A 17,637-nucleotide genomic window follows, 5' to 3' on the forward strand; every position below is an offset into this window, starting at 1 on the left:
GTGGATTAAATGCAAATGAATTATGTAAGACAAGGCAAAAACTCTCAGCACGATGTACATGTCTCCAATGAAAAAAAAAAAAAAGAGCAGGGTTGGGCCACCCAGGTGTGCCCAGTACCAGGTGTGTGGTGTTACAATGGAGCAGAATTTTCCATTTCACCATCCAGATGAGATGCCAGAGCTCCCTAACTGATCTTAGAGTGTAAAACCAGGATGAAATCAAGAAGGGGACATATTAGTGATACAAGAGGGAAAAAAGAATGTGTTTAAGCCAGTGGTTTTGTATTTTATGGGACTTACAAAAACTATCACTGAAGCATGAGCCCTTCCCCCATAAAATTCGTGCATGCAGACAACTTTGCATGCAGTTTCAGGGAGTCATAAACTCCAATTTAGAACCCCCCATTGTAATCCACTAAAACCTTCAGTCCGAACTTTATAGCCATAAGAGACTTTGCCAACCCATTATGACTTTCAGCAAAACATGTGCAAAGGCTTAAATTGCCTTGGTTTTAAAAACTTAACATCCCCAAAAAGGAACTTAATGTTCCCAAAGTACCAAGATATATATGTTGCCCAAACTGGCAAGCCAAGAAAGTTAAGTCAATTTTGTTAAGCTTCTCAAAGGACCCTTTACACCCTGCAGCCCAACTTCTGGGAAAGAGAGTTTCCAGACTCCTCCGTGGGCAGTGGGACCTGCTGAGGAGCTACCGAGGGATATTGGAAGGACACTATCTTTGGGAGTCCAAAGCCTCAAGACTGAGTCCCTGCATTTCCTATTAAGCAATTAAGAAGGGAAAGCTTTGGCCTCCATTTCCCAAACTCTGGCTCCTTGAGGCCCCAAAGATTTCCAAGGCCTTTAGCTATGGTGCTTCAGAAGTCAACAAACCCAGTGTGGTTGGGGCTTGGGGTGGGGGAGAGAGGAGTGTTGCTGAGGATGTAATTCAGGGATGTTTGGGATAATGCCAGTTCTCACTGAGTTCCTGGAAGTGAGTGAATTTAGCACGTTAAGACTGAGGACCCAGGAGTGAGGCCAACTAGATTCAGGTGTCATTCTTTGCCCTTTGCTCTCTGCCTGACCTCGCTCGATTGATAACTGCATTGTGTTGTGGTACATGCCAGATCCCATTTCTAGGTCACAGGTGCTCAGTCTTCCAGCTCCAAGAGGCATTGGCTCCTGGCTGTTCACAGCTGAAGTCCCTTCTGGGCAGTGCCCTCCACTTACAAGGGAGCTGCCTCATCCCTAAGGCAGATCAAATTGCTGGTGGGGACAAAGCCCTGTCCCCTTGCCTCAGTTCTGGCTCCCAGCCTCAGCTCTTCCAGTGGGATCAGCTAAGGCCTCTGCTGTGACTACATCCCACTTCCACCTCTCCTTCTGCTCAACCCTGCTGCCTGCCACCCCCACAGGTGTTGATCCTCAGGCCACTCCCCAATAAACCTGCTTCATGCCAAGCTCGTCTCGAGTCTGTTTCCTGAGAAACCTAACTTATGACACTCTAAAAGCCCCACTGTCCTCATCTGTAAAACAAGCATAAAAACTGGAGCTATATCATTGGGCCCTTTGAAGATTCCATGATTGCATGCAGGGCACTTAGTGCAGGATCTGACGCAGAGTGGGTCCTGCCAAGATGCCTCTTCTCGTCAGACTTCCATAGGTTATATTTGGCCATATGGTACTGCTGTAACTGGACAATTTTATTGGGGAATGCCCCAAATATGCAGGTATCCAGGAAGTGTGGGGCTGGCCTGCAGGAGTGTAGGAGACCTGGCCATGCCCATGGGGGAGAAGCCAGAAGAGATCATAAGCCTGTTGAGAGTCTCAAACCCCTCTGAGATGCTGAAAAAAAAATGCAGATCCTATTCCCAAATACTCAATTTTGAGTATGATTTTAAGGGGTTCTAATTGTCCCTGAGGATCAGTTGTGGACTCCCTGGCATTCTGATGCTGCAGAAACCTAAGTGAGCCATAGATAGTGCAGAAATATTGCCACTGTAGCCCTCGACTCTACTTGAAAGAACAGACAGTGGAGGAGGTGTGCATTATATAGCTGAAATTGACATTAATTTTCACCACAATGCTGGGAAGAGGTAGATATTATTATCCCCATTTAAAGAGCTGGAAACTGGCTTAGGAAAGTGTCCCAGGCAAATAAACAGCATGTGTGACGACATTAAGGGGTATGGAGAGTATGTTTTGGAATGATGAAGTGGTCTTTATTCCTCTTGGGAAACGGATGTGCGGACACCGACTCATGGTTTCTATTGGCTGGAAGCTCGTGTAACTTTTACTCATTGGATGCTCAAGCTGGAGTAGATGTGTGAAATAATCTGGGTTAGTGCAGTAGGTTGAATTGTGTATGCTAATGAAAAATGTGTTCTTCATCTGGGTGTGAACTCATGTTAATAGGACTTTCTGAAGATGTTATTTTTAATTAAGTAGTGGTCAACTGAATCAGGGTGGGTCTTGACCTATACTACTGGAGTCCTGTATAAGCAGAAGAAATTCAAGTACAGTTAGAGAAACCTACAGGGAGAAGCCAGAAGCTAGAAAGACCAGAGAAGCAGACAGAAGGAGAGAGAGAGATGGGCACGTGAAGGGAGGCAGAGGTGGAAACCAAAGATCCTCAAGGACTGTGGCAGCCCAGCACCAGAAGTCTTACAGACTTTGGGGAGAAATATGGCCTTGCCAATAAGTTGATTTTAGTCTTCTAACCTTCAAAGCCATGGGCCTATAAATTCTTGTCAAATACAAGCCCTTGTGTGGAATTTGTCACAGCGGCCTGACAAGCTAAGACATTTTCGTAAGAGAGAATGACTTTCCAGTATCAGAACCGTGATCTTGTGATTCATCTGGAACATTTTCCTAACCTTTGCAGCTGTCAAGGGTGAAGAAATTATTTACCACCACTTTGGCTAGAATAAAAGCTACTGTTCAGCATTGAAAGCCATAAGATGAGATGTATTTACAGAATATCCAATTCAACCCTTTGAAAGTATATCCACTGAATTAAAAATATATATATTTTTATTGAGGTATTATGTACATATAGTCCATCAAAAGTATACAATCAATAACTCACAATATCATCACATGGTTTTGTATTCATCATCATGGTCATTTTTAGAACATTTGCATCATTCCAGGAAAAGAAATAAAAAGACAAAACAAAAATCCATACATCCCAGTTTCAGGTATTTCCTTCTAGCTATTCTAATACGCTAAAAACTAAAAATGGATATCTGTCTAATACATAAGAATAACCTCCAGAAGAACCTCTCAACTCTATTTGAAATCTTTCAGCCACTGAAAATTTATTTTGTCTCATTTCTCTCTTCCCCTTTTTGGTCAAGAAGGCTTTCTCAATCCCATGATACTGGGTCCCGGCTCATCCCCAGGAGTCATGACCCATGTTGTCAGGGAGATTTACACCCTTAGGAGTCATGTCCCATGTAGGAGGGGAGGGCAGTGAATTAGCCTACTGAGTTGGCTTTGAGAGAGAGGCCACATCTGAGCAACAAAAGAGGCTCTCTGGTGGGGGGGGGGAGGATACTTTTAGGCATCATTATAAGTAGGCTTAGCTTCTGTTTTGCAGGAAAACATTCTATAAATGGATACCCAAAAAGTTATACAGAGGAGAGAAAAAACAGATGCATTATAACAAATTTGGAGTATTATATTCCTAGACTATTTTTCAATCATAGAGAAAAAAATAACAATGACACACATTTTGTACATAGATGACAAGAGATTAGCAACCCAAGCACAAAAAAAATAAAATTTCAGTCCTTTCAGGGCAACAAAAATGTCCCATAAAAGCAACCACATTACTGTTTTGAGAAGGTTTTATGTAGAAGCTTTGTTTATATTTACATTGATATGTTGCCCAGGAATTAGACATAGCAAGATAGAGTGTAATGCGTACAACTTTTGGACTGAGACAGAACTTAAAAGCTATTCAGGCCATCAGCATTTGGTAGCATAGGTTGTGCACTGCTCAATTCAGCAGGCAAACTCTATTCACATTGTCTGCAGTTTGAATGGTGTCCCCTGGAACTCTGCAGTGCAGCTGCCCTATGGACTAGGATTGGAATCTTAAAACTCTGAGATCATGTACTCAAGCATCTGTACAAAACTCTTGGCATAATGCCTGGCATAGTCATTAGCTCCTCAATTGTGCTATAATCCTAAGAGTTAAATTATTGGGAATATTAACACTATGGTTAGAGTAGTAACAACAACCAAGAGAATAATAAGCCTGCTTGTTTGTTACTGCCTTACAGCAGCGACAGAAAATATAGTTGAAAACCACCACCATGGTTCATTTATCCGTGCTTGTATTCATGTTGATGCTGCTCTGTTCAACCTCAGCCTGTCTTTGTGTCTTAGATTACAGATGATGCTGCGAGGAAGGTGGTAGTGTTGGACTGGCCCCAAATCATTGTAGTGGCCAATGGTTCCCATGGGGAGACCTGCTCTGTGCTGGAGCTCAGTCCAAATCATGTGGTAGAATCCTGTGCTGCTGATAGGACCCGTGCTGCTGTCATGAGGCTGGGCCAGAGACAGGTAAGCCACGGGACATGTTTCATGTTCTGTTATTCCCAGCTGTGGTGGACTGAATCGTGTACCCTGGCTAAAGTCATGCTCTTCAGCTTAATCCACATATCCATGAGTGTGAACCTTTCTGTAAATAGGACCCTCTGAAAATGGATTGTTAGTTAAGGTATAGGCGCATATATGAATTGGGTCTTCCAAGTCCTATTTAGGTGTGGCCAACTCGAGTCAGGGTATGATAAGCCATATTACTGAGGGCCTTACAAAGAGAGGAAATGGAGATGCAGTCAGTCATTAGAAACCATAAACAGGGAGAAGCCAGAAGGCAGAGAAAGCCACAGGAGGAAACCTGGGCCATGACCAAGTGAGAGAGGACGGCCATCACCGGGACACTACTGGCCCCAGGAGAAAGCCTGGCCTTATCGGTGTCTTGATTTTGGGTTTCTAGCCTTGGAACCACAAAAAAAATAAATGCCTGTTGTTTAAGTCAACCCATTTTGTGGTATTTGTCACAGCAGCTCTGGCAAACTAGATATTGCTCACTCTAGTTCTAACTAGGAAGGTTGATTATTAGCTCATTTATGGTCCACAGAGAAGTGTGTTCAGCCTCTGGAAGCCTGTTTACCAAGTGGTTTCCAGGATCTATTGCCAAGGTGACCTTCTTAGCTGGCTGCACAATTGCAACTCACTGGCTTGAGTCCTCAGCATGGGGAGGACTTCTCTAGTCAATTTGGGTGAATGCAAGGAGCACAATGGGACCATGACCCAGAAATACTCAATTTTTTGGCAAAACACAGATCATCTCTAGTAAAATCTGTCAAAGAATCCATTACCCTCTCTTCTAGTAACTGACCTGCCATCTTACACACATTAGGCAATAACTAGAGGAGTTCAAACCCAGAGTTGGCATGTACATGAGCCTTTCACAAACGGGGTGCAAATAGAGCACACTCTCATATTGAAAATGAATTGCTTGGGCGCCCCCCCACCTGCTTTATCTGAAAAGTCTTGCTCTTAAAGCCTTCCTTGCTCATTCCACCTCACGAGCTGTCTAGGAACCACAGGAGTTTACACGGGTCACAGGGGATCGGGCCGGAGACTGCAAGTCTGGCCTCCACACTCACTCGTCTTGATGGGTAGTGTCACCAGAGCCTGGTTAAGGTTAAGGAACCCCCCACCTTTTGTGTTCCAGAAAACAGTTTACTGGGGAGGACCGCCCTTCCCTATGTGACTTAGATAAGATGCCTGGGAGCCCCTGGTTTACCTATGATGAGGCTGGACTCAAACCCCCCAAGTTCCCCTCCTTCCCTTCATAAATGATTAGCTAGACTGCTTGACCCCACTGATCATTTGATAAAAAATCCTTGTTACTTCAACTTTGGTTACCCTTTTCTCCTTCTTCCAGGTCCCTGAACTTTAAGGGACCCCCCTCAGAGAACAGGCGCTTCAGCATGGAACTTTCTCTGTTCTACTCTGTGATCAGTCCACCCTTGCCTCCTTCTTCCCTGCTTCTCCATGCCTCCTGGTTCTTTCTAGCCTTGTTCACTTCTCTCTGTAAAAAGAAAACCCTTTCTTGGCCTAACCCTTGAGATGCCTGCAGATCCGATAGCCAAAGCATTTTCCTTATTGCAATAGTCTTCCTCCCCAATTGCAATGGTCTCTTTCCCTCCTTTGAAATTATCCTTTCATGTGAAGTCTCTCCTTAGCAAGTCCTGATTAGTTTTTATCTGTCAAGTCCTAGAGAGGATTGTCTTTGGGAGCCTCAGGCAGCTGGAACAAAAACAACGTGGTAATTGAACTGCCTCTGGTCTCCAGGAAAATTGCTAAAATTGCTTCTGCCTGTAGCCCATCAACATAAAATTGAGTGCCACAACTGACTACAGAAGTTTGAGTTTGGGGACCAGTTCTATTATTTAAGTGTTTGGGCCTTACTGGCTTTTAGGGGTAAAAGTCTGGTGGTGGGATCTTCCAGGGGACCTCCATAAAGGATTGGTGGGTTACCTGGCCTGGGAAGCCTGGCACTTAGTATCTGGTGATACGCCAAGAATTTGAGACTTCATCTAGCAATTTCATAGCTGATGAAAGTATTGATCCCCTCTTTCTTTACAAGAAAGAACTCCTCTTCTCCTCTGGAGCCTACTAGCTATCTTGTTGACTGAGAAATTGCAAGGACACAAAAAGTGTTTATTTGGGGTCTTAGAATTGCAATTCAGGGAGCCAGATTCAGGTAGCAACGCAAGCAGTGTCCCATCCTGGGGCTTCCAAGCAACGGTTTTTAGAGAAGAAAGAGAAGGAAAAGGAGGCAACATAAGTTGTTTGTAAAGAATTATGATGGGTGGAGATTTGGGCTTTCCAAATGTCCTTTGAGTTAGACAGTTTACAGATCTCTTTATCCTGTAGTTGTTTCACAGAGTCCAGATGTCCTCAAAATGATTGTTGCTTTTAGTTTTGCATGCCTTGGCAGCTTGGGATATCTGGCTGAGACATGAATAAGAGTAACTTTTGGCCTCCTGACACTATTTGGTCTCCCAACACTATTTTAGATCTCTTAGCCATAGTAACTCCATTTTGTTCTATTACTTTTCTCAAACTCAAGTCTTTTTCTCTACTCATTGTGGGAACCATGCCCTGTTTGGAGCTTTAAGAAATGATTAACCCTTAACTCTGCTCTTTGTCTAGGAATCTTTCCATTTCTTCCCCTCGGAGTCTCAGGATGAAGAGATTTCATGTGTTTGACTCCATAACGCTAGTTCTCTGAGCATCACTCAGTTTAGAGGAAAAGGAATCTAGTATAGAAAGTGATTCACTAAGCTAATACAAACACAGGTAGAGGGAGAATTGGGATGTGAGCTGCCTATCTCTCCCCCCGCTTCTTGCTGGTCCAGGATGTTGCTATGGCACATGATATAGGCAGAGCTAACCAGATCTAGAGTGGGGGGAAGGGGGCCTGTCATTTGGCACTGGCAGTGAGCCTGGGCTGCCCCGGCAGACCTGGCATGGGTGTCCTCAAGGAAGAGCAGGCCCACTCCTCAGCATTAAGCTTCTCCACAGAGGTCCGTGGTGGGACACCTGGGGTTGCTATTCTTGGTGCTCAATTCTTTCAGTCACTGTGCAGTATCACCAACCAAGGGGCCGGCCGGCTCCAGGAGCAAGACTGGTTTTTGCATTCAGCTCCTTTGAGTCAGAGCCTTCCCTTCCCTCCTCTTATCTACACACTAGGATAAGTCTCTACACACTAGGAAGTGTGCATTTTTTTCCTTTTTAAATCTTCAGATCACAGAGGGTCTGATTATATTTCCTTTCTCAGCTATTGAGGTTACTATTCCCTTCCCAAAGGGAGGTGTTGGCAAGGATGTAGAGAAATCAGAACCCTCAAACACTGCTGGTGGGCATGTAAAATGGTGCAGCCACTTTGGAAAACAATCTGGCAGTTCCTCAAAAGTTTGAACAGAGAGTTGTCATATGACGCAGCTATTCCACCCCAGGTATATACCCAAGAGAAATGAAAACATGACTTAGCTAAGAATTTGTTAAATGTTTTAGTAGTTTTTAAATAGAAAGAAGGTGCTCTGAAAGGATTGAGGTATGCAATGACTTGATTTAAAAGACACTTTTATATAAGTACCTATAAAGCGCAATTTTCTTTAGGCTCTGAATAGAAGCTTAAAGAATAGAATTTTAAAATACAGTTACCCCTGCTGGAAATCTACTGCACTGCTGCAATTGCCAATGAAATCTTCGAAGTTATAAGTATATATTTACAGGATCTGCTTACTAGAGGGAGGACATTCATTAAGAATAACTAATTACCTTTTTTACTTGTAATATTAGAACTACTTTGTTAATATATTCAGTAAGTGACTAAGGAAGTAGTTATTTTTATTTTTTGCCAAGGTTTAAATTGTACAGTAGAGCAGACATACATGGGGATGGGGCAGGGTGGGGGAGACAGAACAGTAAATACATAGACTTTCAACTGAGATGAATGTCATAACTAACACAGAGCCTGGAATAATTCAATATAGGCAGAAAAAAGCCCAAACATCCCCAATAATGTTCAGTTTGGCACAAAGACAGTCATCACTGGTTTAGGTTTATGTCCAGAACGGGAGTCTACTGCCCACAGGCCAAGTCGGGCCAGCTGCCTAGTTTTTGTAAATAAATGTCATTGGAACTCAGCTACAGCCATTCACTTACTGGCTTCTATGGCTGCTTTCTCCCTACAGTGACACAGAAACCTCATGTCCCTTAAGCCTAAAATATTGACTACTAGACTTTTGCAATATTGAAAAATACTGGACTTGGCGACCACCAACTTCTGGTCCAAGAATACTTATTCTTAGCTCACAGTTATTGAGAGTCTACCGTGTGCCGCTGGCTGTGCTGAGCTCTTCCCTGCAGACTGGTTAGGAGGGAGGCTCAGCCACCTCCATGCTTTACCTCTCACTCACAAACCTGTGCTCTTCCCTTTTCGCACGAATGGGATTTTGCCCCCCTGAGCTCTTAGGTGCCTCCGTAGTATAGGGCACTTTGGAAACAGAAAGGAGGGCCAACGCCTAACCTGCCAGGGTTAGGGGTGCTTTGGGAGGAAGTAACGCAGCCGTGTTGGAAGCAAAGCAGCAACAGGGGTGAGAGGGGCGACGGTAAGAACTTCAGGTGGAGGGGCCCACTGCAGAGAGGCGGAGGCAGGGCGAAGGACCAGTTTGAGGTGACGTGTCAGCCGCGTGATGTCAGAGAAGCAGGAAGCGCCAGGTAGGGGTGGCTGGAGAGGCAGGCGTGGGCGTCAGCATCCCCTTCTTTGCACGTGGTAACCTCCAGGGTTGATTTTAATGGAGCCCAGATATGCTGCTGTGTCTTAAAAGCTCCCTGGGAGCTTTTTTATTTTTATTTTTTTTCAAGAGCCCTGTTGAAAATCCAGAAACTAGGTTCTGGACTTCGAATCATGCGAGGGGAGGGGGCTTACCCTGTAATGTCTGCAGCGCTTCGGGGGGTTAGGCATAAAAAAGCAGTGACAGCATCCAGCCATTTATGACTGGACTTGCTTTAGATCCCTTTTTGAACTATGATCCAATTTAGAGTGAAATGTCAAAAATCACACCAATAATTTTTAAAAGGTAGGCAGACCCCACGTTTTTAGCTAGCCTTGCCCACTCTGAAAAAACAGCTAAACCTGGTTTCTACCCCAAAGCCTGTGGCCTATTTAAGTGCCCACAGCTCAGAGAAAAATGTGTCACCTGTACTGTTGGTTCAGGAGAAAGGAGTGAGGAGAAAATGCTAACTACTCCCAACACCATTTCCTCACTCTTCATTTGGGGGGTAAATAGAATTAAAAATGAAATCTTTTCCCAACCCAGAATACCTCTCCACAAAGTAGAAAAAGCAAAACAAATTTATTGCTGAATAAGCATTCAACTCAGATGTGATAGTCACAGATAATCCACTAAAGAGATCATAAAGACAGAAAGAAAGCTCATCCTTTTTATGTAGCTCAGTGCATAGAACCCGTTACATAGTGTTCTCACCATTTTTTCTCACATCTTCATGACCAGCCGTGGATGTGCGAAATGGAGCCAACAGCCACCAGAAGTTATTATGCTCGTTGAGGCGTTTTCTTCCTTGAAGGTTACACTTCAAAGAAATGACTCCAGTAGCTGAGTAAATATTTTTGAGTCAGGAAATGTGCCAGGGGCTTCTTTACTCTTAAAAAAAAAGATGTACATACATTTCAGGGGGACAGAGAAAGAATTTATAATCACAAATTTTCTAAAGTAAAGGCTGAAAAAAAAAAAGGGAAGCAGAAGTCCCTCCCTTATTTTCCACTGGGAGAACTATGCCTTGTTTTTTTAATTCTTACTTGCCCTCAACACATTTAAAAACATGTATTAAAATGATTACATTTAAGGAACTGTCAGAGAAACAAATACATGTTTAAAAATATCTTGACTAGGGATACACGGGTGGTTCCGTGGTTGAATGTTCGCCTTCCATGCAGGAGACTCGGGTTTGATTCCCAGATCATGCACCGCCCCCCCACCCCTCCCCCAAAGAAAACATCTTGAGTGATTCCAGATAATGTGTGTAGATACTTTGCCTTCCAGGAGGCAGAACACAAGGCTGCACTTTGTGGCTTCCTTCCAAAGAAAACAGTATGGAATGCTGGGGATGGGTGGGATGAGAGGGCGTGATAGAGAACAACTTTTCCGTGGAGAAACTGGACAAACCCTACCTTGCCAGGTGGCCTAGGTCTACGTCAGCAGCGCTAAGTCACGTTGATAGGATGTGGTATGATGTGAGCTTCCTCCCCAAAACCCACAAGCCCAGCCTCGTCGTGAGACAAGCAGACAGATCCAACTGAGAGTCATTCTAGAATGTCTCCTCAAAACGGTCAACATCATCAAATTGAAAGGAAAGTCTGAGGAACTGTCACAGCCAAGAGAAGCCTTAGGAGTCATGATGATGAAATGTCATATGACATTCTGGGTGGGAGCCTGGGACAGAAAAAGGACATTAGGTAAAACCTAAGAAAATCTGAGTAAATGATGGGCTTTAGTTAATAATGGCATAACAATATTGGTTCATTAATTGTAGCAAGGGTACCATATTAATGTAAAATGTTAATAATAGGGGAAACTGGGTGTGTATAAGGTAGGGAGGCAGGTGTTATGAAATCTCTGTACCATCTTCACAACTTTTCTGTAAATCTAAAACTATTCTAGCATGAAAAGTTTATTCTCAAATATGTGGAGGACACTGATTGCTAAGGCAGTGGCTCTTAGCTTCAATGTGCACATGGATCACTTGGGATATCCTTAAAGTTTAGATTCTCCTTCTTAGCTGTGGGGTGGCCCTGAGAATTTGCATTTTCCCCAAGCTCTTCAGGTGAAGCTGCTGTTGCTGGTTCAGGGACCACACAGCGTAGAGGCTCTCAGTCCCCTCATTAAAAGAAGCACATTCTCAGTGGAGCCTTTTCAAATGAGACCCTTTCCACGCAGATCTTCCGCTGGCAGAATTAGGAATATGTTCTTTCCCTAACTTGCCGCCACTGGGTATCTTTCTACTGTTCAGTATTTAGGGGTGATTGGCACTGCTTTTTAAGTTTGGGAGACTTTTAAACTCCAGAAGAAAGTAGAGGTATGAGAAATCCTGTATTGGTTCCCTGTGATGAGGTCCTGTAAAAGTTTGTTCTTCATTATCACAGTGATCCTACAAGGTAGCTGAGCTGATTTGTCTTGCACAGGCATTGAGGCTCCAGGGGCTGAGTGACTTGCCTTAGGAGAGAGGAGCTGGAGAGAGAAATTAAAATCCAGATTTGCCTTACTGTAGCTCACCAATGCATAAGGAAGTCAAAAAAGAAAACTGCAAATCTTTTCCACTCCCTTTAACCCTTTCCTGTCCCTGTTTTAACCTATGGCAAATTTATATTTGCCTTTGTAGGAAAATTTGTTCATAACTTTATAAAACTAAATTACACAATAGCCAAAGGTGGATGTCCATCAGCAGGTGAACAGATAAACAGACTGTGGTATATGCATCAATGGAATATTATTCAGCCGTTAAAAGGAATGACATTCTGATGCATGCTACACATGGATGAACCTTGAAAATATCATGATGACTAAAATAAGCCATACCCAGAAAGGCAGATATTGTGTGATTCTACTTACATGAAATATCAAGAATAAGCAGATTCACAGAGACAGAAAGATCAGAGGTATTCATGTAATTAATACCACCAAATTGTAAACTTAAAAATGATTAGAATGGGAACTTTTATATTATATAGATGTTACATAAGAAAAAAATGGGAAAAAAATACCTACCCTGCAAATTGGCAATTTTCACAAGTCCTGATTCCATAGTTTCCTCTTAATTATAAATTAATCATTATTCTGTTGTTAGAAAAATGAAACTAAATCACAGTCATGGCCTCACCCTATTATTTCCTCTCTCAGTATTCTAAAGTCAGGGAGTTGCTTCTTGGAATGTAGCAACACCCTGGAAGCAAATACATCTTCAGTCTGTAGCACATCCATTAAAACATCCACCGGAACCCCCTCCACTTAATTTACAGTTGTACAAAGCAATTGCCCTTACCTACATTTTATCTACCCTAGGTCTGGGGAAGAGGAGCTGCCCTTTCGCCCCAGTTGATTTTAGTTTAGCACCTCTTACAAATCTAGTCATGGAAGCATTTTCCAACTTTCTAGAACCCTCCCCTGGAGATTCTGACTCCTCTGGAACGAGGCAGGACGTGGTCCTTAAGCACCAGACATTTGGGAATCAATGGTCTTTTCAAAGAATCAGATTTGTTCCTTAAAACAATAACGGCAACAAACTCAGGGCAGCCTGTATGTAAGTGTAACCCTGTAACTTAGCCATCACAGGTCATGTAAGATCTCCTGAAGCTTTCTCCTCTAAGCCTCAGGCCAGTTTATGTTGCATATATTGGCAGGTGGAATCCCAGCAGTTAGACCCACTGCTTGCTCTGGAATCCCAGCTCTGACACTTAACATCTGCGAGATTTTGCTCCCTAGCCTCTCTGTGCCTCCGTGTCCTTTTCAGTAAAAGGGTTCTAAACTTCGAAAATAAATGAAGACCACCCAAACGAGAACATAAAGGCTATGTATTCAGAGCTTGCTAAAGAAAGGGAGTTGGCCACTCTCCCTTACATTTAGCAGAGATTCACAGGAGGCAGGTGACTGGGGAAGCTTTACTGGGAAAAGAGCGACGGCTTCAGGTGGGCCCTGGTTGGGGGTTGTGGGCGTAAGTGATTTGGGGCGCATATTTGTCTTTCTCTGGTTGTTTCTGAGTTGGAAACAGAGATGAGGGCGGGCAAAGTCTAGAATGTTCTGGTTCTATTGCTGCAGAGATTGTGGTTTGGCTTCCTGGGCTGGTTGCAGCAATGTTTGTAGTCAGAGCTCCATCACATATACTGTCAGTTTTTGTATTCAGTCTCTCACTACCTACCTCATGGTGGTTCTTGCCAGAATTTAATGAGCTGGAGCTAGTGCTTATACAATGCTTGTTACAGAGTCTGGCATGTGACAATGTTAGTGTTATTCCCTGTTTTACCACTACTTCTCCAGCTCTGAAATGGATTAGAGAAAAGGGAGTCTCTGTATAAATCTGACTGCAAGAACTCTTTCCACCAAGGCACTATCTCGTAGACTTGCATTTTAACTACATCCCCTCTTTTATCAAGTTGAAAGAGGATTCAGGGACCACAGGGATAATTGAAACACGGAACACACCCAAATCCTTATTTAATGATCACATCCAGCTTCCCTCCTCATCCATCTGTTTCCCAAAGTAAGTTCTAGCAAAAAATGTACACAAAGGTGGAGAAAAAGTTCTAGAACCAGATTGCCTGTGCTGGAAATCCAGCTCCACCATTTACTGGATGTGTCAGCCGGGAAAAAGTGCCTTAACTTATACAACTTCAGCTTTCCCATTTTAAAATGGAGATAATAATGCCTGCTCCATAGGTTCTTATGCCTTAAAATCACATAACATACGATCAGATCTTGATCCATAGTGATTAGTCAACATGTTTTGTCTTATCCACTCCGTCTCAGATCCTACCTCTATAAAATGGGAATAATATTTATACCTACTTGAAAGTTCATTATAGGGATTGATTTGGTTACTATATGCAAAAACACTTGGTCTGTGCATGGTACATTATTAAAAACCGAATGCATATTAACTCTCATTATTATAATGTCATCTCCCCAGCCCAGGGTGAAAATATATATTAGCAATTGAATCCAAAAGTCAAACAGTAGAAGGAAATGCTGTAGAACCCTGGTTCACAAATGGGGACAGTTTTTGCCCCCAAGGGGAAATTTGGCAATGTCTGCAGACGTATTTGGTTGTCACAATTGGGGAGGAGTGTGCAACTGGCATCTCCTGGGTGGAGACTAGAAATAACACCAAACATCCTACAATGCACAGGACAGCGCTCCCCACCCAGAAAACAAACAACCAAAAATTTGTAGTTTATCTTTTAAACTTTCTTCCCAACAGGAGGCTGGACATCCTGCCCGGTGTGGTTGTCATTTACACTTGTGACCGTGCTCTATTTTTTCTATCATATTTGTTTGTTTTTGCTCTATTGCCAGCTGAATTGGGGAAACAGTGAGCTGCAGAGACAAAATGGTCTAGTTCAAAACGCTGATAATGCCGAGGTTGAGAAACCTTAGTATAGGGCAGTGGTTCTCAACGTGCGGCCCTGACCAGAAGAAGCACCGTGGCCTGGAACTTGATAGAAATGCACATTCTCAGGGGCACCCTCCAACGCAGCCCCCTGATCCGTCACCCTGCAAAATGAGATCCAGCCAGCTGTGTTTTAACAAGCCTTTCAGATGATTAATCTGTTTACCAAGAACTGTGTGGCTCATGTTCCGGATTCAATCTGGTGGTATTTCCTAAAGGCTTAGTTTTCCAAAGATAATGTAGGGTAATCTAGAGAAGAAAGTTCCTGACTTTATTAATTGCTTAGACAGAAAAAAGTTATGGATTGCTAGCTGGTGAGTTAAACATGAACTCACACGTTGTTAAAAAAAAAAAAAAGAAAAGAAAATTGGCAGAGATGCAGCAATTGGCATAATTTGAGCAAGAAAGATGGTCTGCTCAATTTTAACTTAGAAAAAACCAGCATTGATATAGTTAGTTTATATTCAAGAAACATGGATGTGGTTAATTATTACCCAAAGAGCTACATTATTATTTCATGTATATTTATGTCCGTCCATTTATTCACTCATTGAACCTTTATTGACTGCCTATTATTTTTTAGGTACTAGTCTAAACAGTGGGAGCAGGTAGATTAGTACATCTTCCAGCCCCTACAGCAATTATTCTCAATCCTGGCTGCAGCTTCCAATCACTTGGGGAGCAATTAATAATTATTGATGCTTCAAGTGGGTCTTTTGGAGTGTTGGCTATGGGTAGTGTGGTAGTTAGATTCAGTTGTCAACTTGGCCAGGTGAAGGCACCTAGTTCTGTTGCTGTGGACATGAGCCAATGGCATGTGAACCTCATCTGTTGCTGATTACATCTGCAGTCGGCTAGGAGGCATGCCTACTACAATGAATGATGTTTGACTTAATTGGCTGGTGCTTAAACGAGAGAGCGCAACATAGCACAGCCCAAGCAGCTCGGCATACCTCATTTCAGTACTCGCAGCTCAGCCCAGGCCTTTGGACATGCAGAAAGGAATCACCCCGGGGAAAGTTGTTGGAACCCAGAGGCCTGGAGAAAAGGCCAACAGAGATCATCTTGTGCCTTCCCACGTAAGAAAGAGCCTCAGTTGAAAGTTAGCTGCCTTTCCTCTGAAGAACTAACAAAATAAATCCCCTTTATTTTTTTATTAAAAGCCAATCCATCTCTGGTGTGTTGCATTCTGGCAGCTAGCAAACTAGAACAGGTAGTTTTGTTGTTTATTTTTTAAACTTTCTTCCTAGCATCCTGCCTGGCCCAGGTTGTCATTTACATTTGTGATCATGCTCTATTTCTATCAATTTTGTTTTGTTTTTGCTCTATTGCCAGTCAAATTGGGGAAACAATGAGCTGCAGAGCGCAGGGAGCCTTGTTCATCTTTATATTCTCTGTTGAGTGCTTCTCAGTTTCCCTGAAAAAAACTAAGCACTAAGTCCCCTACTTTATGAAAAATGAATTAACTTCTCCCTTATTTATCTAGAATGGTATCAGCTATGTACCATCCTTGGAAGGAAGGGGAAAATAGTCACTCCGATCATTTTCCCTAGGGCTTAATTTTCTCATGGAACCCTGCCTGAGAGAGGCTTCAGGCCAATTTCTAGGAAAATGCTTGAGAGTTCTTGCTACATGTAGAACTGTTCTCAGCACTGGATAACTCATCACCCAGACATCAGCTTTGTGAAGCGGACACTGTTAAATCCTCATTTTACGGGTGAGCAAACTGAGGTCCTGTGCTAGTTTGCTCACTGCTGGAATGCAATATAACAGAAACGGAATGGCTTTTAAATGGGGAATTTAATAAGTTGGTAGTATACAGTTCTAAGGCCAAGAAAATGTCCCAATTAAAACAAGTCTATAGAAATGTCCAGTCAAACACATCCATCCAGGGAAAGATACCTTAGTTCAAGAAGTCTGATGAAGTTCAGGGTTTCTTTCTCATCTGGAAGGGCACATGGTGAACACGGTCAGGGTTCCTCTCTCATCTGGAAGGGCACATGGTGAACATGGCATCACCTGCTAGCTTCTTCTCCTGGCTTCCTGTTTCATGAAGTTCCTGGGAGGCATTTTCCTTCTTCATCTCCAAAGGTCGCTAGCTGGTGGACTCTGCGTCTCGTGGCTATATCGTTCTGCTCTCTCTCAATCTCTTTTTCTCCAAAACGTTTCCTCTTTTATAGGTCTCCAATAAACCAATCAAGACCCACCCAAATGGGTGGAGACATGTCGTCACCTAATCCAGTTTAACAACCACTCTTGACTAAATCACATCATCCAGGGAGATGATCTGATTACAGTTTCAAGCATGCAGTATTAAATAGGGATTATTCTACCTTTATGAAATGGGATTTTGATTAAAACATGGCTTTTCTATGGGGCATACTTCCTTTCAAACCAGCACAGGTCCTATAACAGCTGAACCAGCTTTGTTCGTTCCCTATTGCAACTGTAACAAATCACCCCACACTCAGTGATTTAACACAGCACAATTTCTTAGCTTACAGTTTTGGAGGTCACAAGCCCCAAATCAGTCCCACAGAGCTAAAGCCAGGTGTCAGCAGGGCTGGTTCCTTCTGGAGGCTGCAGGGGAGATTCTATGTTCTTGCCGTTTGTAGCTTCTAGAGGTCACCTGGGTTCCTTGGTGTGTGACTCCTTCCTCACATAACTCTGCCTTCTGGCTTCCACTGTCACATCTCCTTGTCTGTCTCCTACCCTTGTCTAAGAACCACCTTCTAAGGACCCTTGTGATTTCACTGGGCCCAGCTGGATAATCTACGGTAATCTAAGGTCCTTAGCAATCACATCTGCAAAGTTCCCATGCCACATAAACTAAGATTAGATTCTGAGATTAAGATGTGGACATGAGGGTG

The 17,637-nt window shown here is 43.1% G+C and overlaps 2 long non-coding RNA genes across 2 annotated transcripts in view; one reads left to right on the forward strand and one right to left on the reverse strand.

The window, feature by feature from the left end:
* The window catches only part of LOC143659796 (uncharacterized), a 26,328-nt gene extending 16,080 nt beyond the window's left edge, over positions 1-10,248 (reverse strand). The window contains exon 1 of the long non-coding RNA XR_013163749.1: positions 10,075-10,248. This is a non-coding gene — a long non-coding RNA (uncharacterized LOC143659796). The remainder of the gene's footprint in view (positions 1-10,074) is intronic.
* Positions 1-17,637, forward strand: part of LOC143659799 (uncharacterized) — a 34,808-nt gene that overhangs the window by 7,543 nt on the left and 9,628 nt on the right. The window contains exon 2 of the long non-coding RNA XR_013163752.1: positions 4,388-4,564. This is a non-coding gene — a long non-coding RNA (uncharacterized LOC143659799). The remainder of the gene's footprint in view (positions 1-4,387; positions 4,565-17,637) is intronic.

This window comes from Tamandua tetradactyla, chromosome 16 (genome assembly GCF_023851605.1).
Source record: "Tamandua tetradactyla isolate mTamTet1 chromosome 16, mTamTet1.pri, whole genome shotgun sequence".
NCBI classification, from domain to species: Eukaryota; Metazoa; Chordata; class Mammalia; order Pilosa; family Myrmecophagidae; genus Tamandua; species Tamandua tetradactyla.